Here is an 8,873-nt window from a genome sequence, read left to right as displayed (position 1 = left end):
TCGGTGCGCCCCCTTTTTCGAGGGAGATCGGGTTAAAAAAATGAGAAGCCATGGAATGTGTTCTTTGTTCGGCAATGGTGGCAGCCACCCACCATGGAGCCCTACATGAAGACGGGACAGGGGCCTTCAAAAAGCCCGGTCCACGCCAGCTGTACACCATAACTATAACCAAATATCGCGTAACAAAAGTTTGTCAGCCACACAAGGTTACCCTCGCCGCCAGGAAGAAGGAAAAAACCAAGAAGTGAGTAGGAGACAGGAGAGTTGTGAGAAAGGGGTAGGAAAGTGAAAGATGAAGTGGAGAATAGGAAAAGGCCACTGCCCATTTCCCCCGGTCGGGTCAGGCCGATGGTGCCGTCTACAGGAAGCTGGGGCCAAAGTGGTGTGTTGCCTCCACCGAGGGGCCAAACGCTCGGCATCGGCTCAACCACCAGGATCCCCTTTTCCCCGGACACGGCGATGCCACGCACTGCGAAACGTGCGTGCTCGGGTCCGTGGTGATGCACTGTTCACCGTCATCCCCTTGCGGGGTGTCGCCACACACCGTCGGGACGCCTGCAGACTGCAGGCGCCCCCCTGCGGGGGGCAAGCCACGTCAGGATTGACGAGTTTAAGGTGTTTAAAATTCCCGTGGCATTCATGTTGTGTCATGAATTACATCATTTCCTTTTATTACCGATTTCGTCAGGTACGTGCCAGGACAGGAGAACTACTCTCAGTCTCTTCGGTGTGAATACATCGCCAGGAGCAGCAGCAACCTGTGAGAACCCCAAGTGACTTCCGCTCCCAAGACGGCCTCAAGCGGCATCAGGATTGTCGAGTTTCATGCGCTGGTAAAAACAGTTGCACTCGCGATGTGTTATGGCTCTCATCCTTTCATTCTTTTACCGATTTCGGCAGGTACATGCGGGGACAGCAGATCAACTCTCCCTCTCTTCGGTGTGAATACTTCGCCAGGATACGCAGCAACCTGTTTGAACCCAAAGAGACGTTGCTCCCAAAACAGCCCCAAGCGACATCAGGATTGACGAGTTTCAGGCGTTTGTAAAACCCGTCGCACTCACGTTGTGTTATGGCTCACATCCTTTCCTCTCTTACCGATTGATCAGGTAGGTGCGAGGACACTCGAACTCTCACTCTCTTCGGTGTGAATACATAGCCAGGAGTCGCAGCAACCTGTGTGAACCCCAAGTGACGTCCGCCCCAAGGCGGCCGGCAAGCGATATCTGGATTGTCGAGCTTGAGGCGATTGTAAAACTCGTCGCACTCACGTTGTATTATGGCTTACATCCTTTCCATCTATTGCCAATTGCGTCAGGTACGTGCGAAGACAGGAAAACCACTCTCACTCTCTTCGGTGTGAATACATCGCCTGGAGCTGCAGCAACCTGTGTGAACTTCAAGTGATGTCCACTCCAAAAACGGCCGCAAGCGATATCAGGATTGGCGAGTTTCATGCGTTGGTAAAACCAGTTGCACTCGCGATGTGTGATGGCTTACATCCTTTCCTTCTTTTACCGATTTCGTCAGGTACGTGCGGGGACATCTACTCTGACTCTCTTCGGTGTGAATACTTCGCCAGGAGCCGGAGCAACCTGTTTGAATCCCAAGTGGCGTTGCTCCCAAAACAGCACCAAGCGACATCATGATTGACGAGATTCAGGGGTTTGTAAAACCCATCGCACTCACGTTGTGTTAAGACTTACATCCTTTCATTTTATTATCTATTTTGTCAGGTACGTGCGAGGACAGCAGAACTACTCTCACTGTATTCTGGGTGAATACATCGCAAGGAGCGGCAGCAACGTGTGCGAACCCCAAGTTACTTCCGCTTCCAAGACGGCCACAGTTGACATCAGGATTGACGAGTTTCAGGCGTTTGTAAAACGCGTTGCACTCATGTTGTGTTATGGCTTACATCCTTTCCTTCTATTACCGATTTCTTCAGGTATGTGCGAGGACAGCAGAACTTCTCTCTCTCTCTCCGGTGTGAATACATTTCCAGGAGCTTTCGCAACCTGTGTGAAACCCAAGGGACGTTCGCTCACAAAATGGTGGCAAGCGACATCAGGCGTGTTGTGTTGGGTTTTATGGCACATAGGCTGCTAAGGCCATCATGCGCCAAGCACAAGGTATAGAATTGCTCTTCTACAGAATGTTTTGGAGTATGAAAAATAGGCGATGGTGCAAACGACTTAAAAAAATTGTACTGTCCAGTAATAAAAGAAGGAAAGAAATTTGGGAATGGCTAATGGTAAAAGCCTTAAAGAAGGTCTGGCAGCCTTAGCGGCTTTCCTTGTCTAGCAAGGATCCGGAGGTTCCCAAACAATCAAATAAACAGCCTCAGCCTACTTCTCAAGCATGAGAAAGTGGCTGAGGTGTATCATGTATAAAAGCGATCCAGTGGTTAAAAAATTACAGGTTGTCAAGTACGCCTGCAGCTTTTAAAAAGGCTAAAAATGGAATGTATGTTAACAATGGCATTATCAGCTAAAAGCATTGTAGGGTGGAAAGGAATGCATTCATGATAAAATTGAGTGAAGTACTTTTTTCTTAGTATTTCTAGTTTGGTACATGAGAATAAAATGTGGTTAACCGTAAGTTCATCTCCGCATTCTTCGCAAACAGGTTTATCTTGTTTTGTTAGCAGGAAGTTGTGCGTAAGGTGCGTGTGGCCTATTCTAAGACGGCATAAAATCACTTCTTTAAAACGTTCTAGGTGCACACATGACTTAAATTCACATAAAATCGGCTTTACTAAGTGTAGTTTATTATTCAGTCCGCTGTTCCAAGCCGATTGCCATTTTTTCCTTAACTTCCTTTGTACTAATTTCATGCAGTCATTCAAGGGTATATTTACTTTTTTTATTTGCTTGCCACGAGCTTGAGCAGCATAGAGATCTGCTCGCTCTTTGCCTTTTATGCAGACATGACTCTGGACCCAGCAGAGTTTAATGTTTTGTCTTCTAGCTGTGGCTGTTACTATGTTGTGTATAATGTCACCAAGTATAGGAGTGACTGCGTTTGTTGAGTGGAGTGCTGTAAGTATACTTAAAGAGTCTGTGTAAATAATAGTGCTTTTGAAGTTCTCGCCGAGTATCTATTCTACGGTCACATATACTGCGTAACATTCTGCAGTGAAGATGGATGCGCACTGTGGAAGTCATATTGTTGTCTCCGAATTCCCTCGCACCACTGCACATTCTACATAAGTATACGTTTTCGAACCGTCAGTATAAAAGGCTGTGAAACCATTGTATTTTTCCTCAAGTACAAGAAATTCTTGAACTATTTGGTGTTGTGGAGTTTGCTTTTTGCGGAACTTTGTGAGAGTGAAATCGCACAATGTAGAAAAATCGTACCATGGAGGCAGTGGACCTCCTCTTTGCGCAATGCTGGGTAATGTGTTCATTACGCCGAGACTCTGGCAGATCTCTTCAAAGTGTAAGAGCAGTGGCCTGGTGGTTTGCGGTTTGTTGTTAAAGATTGTTCTGGATGGACACTTTGTAACTATTTCATAACAGATGTGTTTGGGAAGGGAACGGATGTTTAGGACGTATGAGCATGTAAGCATGTTTCTTCTATCTGTAAGTGATGGTTCGTTTGTTTCGACATAAAGACTGTTTACGGGCGACGTCCTGTAAGCGCCAGTGGAAAGACACAACCCCACATTATGCACTGGATCTAGTCGTTTGAAGTAGGATGACCTTGCAGAACCATACACCAGGCAACCATAGTCTAAGCAGGACCGTACCACAGAGCGATAGATGTGTACAAGGCTTGCCCTGTCAGAACCACAGTATTTGTGTGAAAGCACTTTGAGTATATTCAGCGATCGAGAAGTCTTCTTTTCAAAGCATTTATTTGAGGTAGAAAAGTTATTTTTTGGTCAAATATTATGCCTAAGAGTTTGTGTTCAGTTTTAAAAGGTAACTGGGTTTCGTTTAGGTGTAATGTGGGATCTGTCTGTAGACCCCGTTTCAGTGAAAAAGTAAGGCCATTGTTTTCCTCTTGGTGGGAACAGTCGAAAAAAACCAAAACGCAGACACAGAAAGGAACACACAGAACGTAGACGAGGCTCTGAGCCTCGTCTACGTTCTGTGTGTTCCTTTCTGTGTCTGCGTTTTGGTTTTTTTCGGCTGTTCCCACCAAGAAGAATGAACCAACTAGCTCAGTTTTCTACTCTTTTAACCATTGTTTTCTGTGCAGAGAACTGGAAACCATTCCTGTTTGCCCATGTTGCCAGTGTATTTATTGTTAGCTGTATTTGTCTTTCGCAAGTGGATATGTTTGAGGATGTACATGCTATCTGAAGATCATCAACATAGACAGAATACATAATAGACCTTGGGAATATTTTCCTAATAGAATTCATTTTTACGACAAAGAGAGTTGTACTTAAATACATCCTTGGGGTACCCCAGTTTCCTGAATAAAATTTTTTGAAAGGGTTGAGCCTAGGCGCACAGGGAATGCGCGATTGGATAAAAAGTCTTTTATGCAATTTAACATCCTGCCGCGGACGCCAAGCTCGGCAAGGTCTTGCAGAATCCCAAACCTCCAGGTTGTGTCGTATGCCTTTTCTAAGTAAAAAAAGACTGCAAGACAGTGTTGTCTGTGTATAAAGGCGTCTCTGACAGTATTTTCAAGGCGGACTAGGTGATCTGTGGTGCAGCATCTTTTTTTAAAACCACAATGATGGCTGTCGAGAAGTTCATGGGATTGAAGGACAAAAGTTAATCTTATGTTTAGGACACTTTCAAAGGACTTTGCAAGGCAACTGGTAAAGGCTATGGGTCTATAACTGTTCGGAAATGTTGGTAGCTTCCCGGGGTTAAGAAACGACACAATAATAGCTTCTTTCCAAGCATTGGGTATTTTTCCTGATACCCAAACTCTGTTAAAAAACTTTAGAAGTGCCTCTACGGCAGGTTCAGAAAGATGGGCTAGCATTTGGTAATGTATTTGGTGTGGGCCGGGGGCAGTATGTTTACCGGCAGAAAGTATTTGTTTGGATTTCTTGTAATTAAACTATTGTACGGTTCATTTGTGCCGCAACCTGTCGGCAGTCTTTGTTTCTCTGCTGTCTTTTTGTATATTAGAAATAAATCGCTGTAGTTGGATGAGCTGGATGGTTCGGAAAAATATTCGCCTAAAATATCTGCCTGTTTTTCTAGACTAGTCTCTACACCGGGAGCGGTAAGAAGGGGGACTGTGAATGGAGAGTAGTTGCCTTTTAGCTTTCTGACCTTCTCCCACATTTGTTTTGATGTGGTTGAGTTGTTTATCGAAGACACGTAATTTTTACAAGAAGATTTTTCGGCACTACGACGGATATAACGAGCTTTTCCTCTCGACTTTTTAAATTTTATAAAATTCTCCTGTGTAGGGTATCTGCGAAAAATGCTCCAGGCTTTGGTTTGTTTCTTTTTTCCTTCTTTACATTATTTTGTGTACCAATATTTGTGATTTTGTTTTACTATTCCAGAGGATTGAGGAATAGCTTGGCGTGCAGCGGCAATAATACAGTTTGTGAGAAACTCGTTTAGTACGTCTACACTCAAGTCGTCAGAAACTATTCTATCTAGGCTGGCTCTTTCACGGACCAGTGCCCAGTCGGCTAAGTGCAGTTTCCATCGTTGTGGTTTAGTTGGGATTACTTCGGGTGAGTGTGCTAAGCTAATTAGTATGGGTAGATGATCACTTCCATATGGGTTTTCTAAGACATCCCAATTAAAATCTGTAAAAATTGAGGATGAACTAAAAGACAAATCTATGGAACTTAATTTTCCTGAGCTAGGGAAACAATAGGTTTGTTTGCCAGTGTTCAGGAGGCAAAGGTTATTGGAGAGCATAAAATCCTCAATCAGTTGGCCTCTAGTGCCGGTTTTGTTACTGCCCCAAAAACTGCAGTGGGCGTTAAAATCTCCGACCATCAAGAACGGTTCTGGTAGTTGCACTAAAAGGTCTTGTAAGTCTTTGACTGTTATTTTAAGATGTGTGGCTATATAAACGCAGCACACTGTGAGTTCTTTAAATGTGTGCAGGATGGCCGCCACAGCTTCTAATTTAGTTTTAAGCTTGTGTTCTCGGGCTGCGATTCCATTGTTAACAATGATGGCTACGCCACCCGAAAGACGGCTCGCGTGTTCTCGGTCATGGCGGAAGATCCTATTGTGTTTTAGAATGATTTCGTGTTTAGAGCCTAAATCTGTCTCCTGTAAACACAAAGGCGACAGGTATGTGGCTAATATGTCTTTTATGTCACTTAGGTTTTGTAAGAGTCTCCTGCAGTTCCAGTGTATAAAAGCCATCTTGTACTATGTGGGCACTGAAAGGAACTAGGTTGGGTTTTCAGGCGCCCTTATTCAGGGTTTTCTTTTTTTTCTGTCTATGGAGCCCCGCCGCCCTTCCGACGTCGACGCCATAGGACTACTTTGACTTGTGTCACTCAGGCTCACTGCGTGTGGCCTGAGTGGAAAAAAGCGGCTGTGGTGCTGTGCCCCTTTGCACCACATCGGAGAAAGTAGGTTTTTGTATCGAAGCTACCCTCTTCCACGCTTCCCTAAATGTTGTTTTCTTTGACTTTGATTGTGACAATCTGCTGTTCTTGTTTCCAAACTGGACATGCGCGTGAGTATGCAGGATGGTTGCCTTCACAATTTACACATAGGTGTGGTTCAACTGCACGGTTTTCAGAATCGTGTTCATGGGAAGAGCATTTATCACATGTGAGTTGGCCCCGGCAACTCTGAGAGCTGTGGCCGTAACGTTGGCATTTGAAGCAGCATCGTGGGTTTGGTATGTACCGTCTTATTTGGAGCATTATGTAGCCTATTTCTACGGAGTCGGGGAGAATACTAGAGGCAAAAATCAGGACAATGTGCTTTGTGAGGATTTATTTATTATCTCGTCTAATTTTTATCCTGTACACGTTGGTCACGTTTTGCTCCTTCAAACCTTCCAGAAGTTCTTCATCAGTTACATATCTGAAGTCATCATCTGAGATAACTCCCCGAACAGTATTCAAAAATTGTTGTGTGCTGATTGTGACCGGTATATCTCCAAATGACTTCACTTTTGACAATTTCTCTTGTTGGTGGTTGTATAAAATTTCTAAAAGAAGCTCTTCGTTTCTAGTTTTTTGATCTTGAACCCTTCTCCTATGGCACTTGTTAAAGTCCTGGTAACAATGAATGGTGACACTTGTCTAGCAGTCTGTTCCTCGTGTTCGCTGTGAACAACGTGGAATCGAGGGAAGCTTGTAGCGTTTTTTCTGAAGAATTTATTTGTCTCGGTGCGCCCTCTTTTTCGAGGGAGATCGGGTTAAAAAAAAATGAGAAGCCATGGAATGTGTTCTTTGTTCGGCAATGGTGGCAGCCACGCACCATGGAGCGCTACATGAAGACGGTACAGGGGCCTTCAAAAAGCCCGGTCCACGCCAGTTGTACACCATCACTATAACCAAATATGGCGTAACAAAGGTTTGTCAGCCACACAAGGTTACCCTCACCGCCAGGAAAAATAAAAAAACCAAGAAGTGAGTAGGAGACAGGAGAGTTGTGAGAAAAGGGTAGGAGAGCGAAAGATGAAGTGGAGAATAGGAAAAGGCCACTGCCGATTTCCCTCGGTCGGGTTAGGCCGAAGGTGCCGTCTACAGGAAGAAGGGGCCAAAGTGGTGTGTTGCCTCCGCCGAGGGGCCTTAAAGGTCCAAACGCTCGGCATCGGCTCAACCACAAGGATCCCCTTTTCCCCGGACACGGCGATGCCACGCACGGCGAAACGTGCGTGCTCGGGTCCGTGGTGATGCACTGTTCACCATCATCCCCTTGCGGGGTGTCGCCACACACCGTCGGGACGCCTGCAGACTGCAGGCGCCCCCCCTGCGGGGGGCAAGCGACATCAGGATTGACGAGTTTCAGGCGTTTAAAATTCCCGTGGCATTCATGTTGTGTCATGAATTACATCATTTCCTTTTATTACCGATTTCGTCAGGTACGTGCCAGGACAGGAGAACTACTCTCACTCTCTTCGGTGTGAATACATCGCCAGGAGCAGCAGCAACCTGTGAGAACCCCAAGTGACTTCCGCTCCCAAGACGGCCTCAAGCGGCATCAGGATTGTCGAGTTTGAGGCGTTTGTAAAACCATGTCGCAGTGACGTTGTGTTATTGCACACGTCATTTCCTTCTGTTACCGATTTCGTCAGGTACGTGCCAGTACAGCAGAACTACTCTCACTCTCTTCGGTGTGAATACATCGCCTGGAGCAGCAGCAACCTGTGTGAACTTCAAGTGATGTCCACTCCAAAAACGGCCGCAAGCGACATCAGGAATGGCGAGTTTCATGCGCTGGTAAAAGCAATTGCACTCGCGATGTGTTATGGCTTACATCCTTTCATTCTTTTACCGATTTCGGCAGGTACGTGCGGGGACAGCAGATCAACTCTCCCTCCCTTCGGTGTGAATACTTCGCCAGGATACGCAGCAACCTGCACGAACCCCAAGTAACGTCCGTTCCCAAAACGGCCGCCAGCGACATCAGGATTTTTGAGTTTGAGGCGTTTGTAAAACCACGTCGCACGGGCGTTGTGTTACGGCTTACATCCTTTCCATCTATTACCGATTTCGTCACGTACGTTTGAGGGCAGCATAACTACTCTCTCTCTCTTCGGTGTGAATACATCGCCAGGAGCGGCAGCAACCTGTGCGATCCCCAAGTTACATCCGCTCCCAAGACGGCCCCAAGCAACCTCAGGATTGACGATTTTCCGGCATTTGTAAAACCCGTCGCACTCACGTTGTGTTATGGCTCACATCCTTTCCTCTCTTACCGATTGATCAGGTAGGTGCGAGGACACTCGAACAACTCTCA

This window comes from Amblyomma americanum, chromosome 1, assembly GCF_052857255.1.
Source record: "Amblyomma americanum isolate KBUSLIRL-KWMA chromosome 1, ASM5285725v1, whole genome shotgun sequence".
Classification (NCBI taxonomy): domain Eukaryota; kingdom Metazoa; phylum Arthropoda; class Arachnida; order Ixodida; family Ixodidae; genus Amblyomma; species Amblyomma americanum.
Note: the sequence above shows the minus strand (reverse complement) of the source record.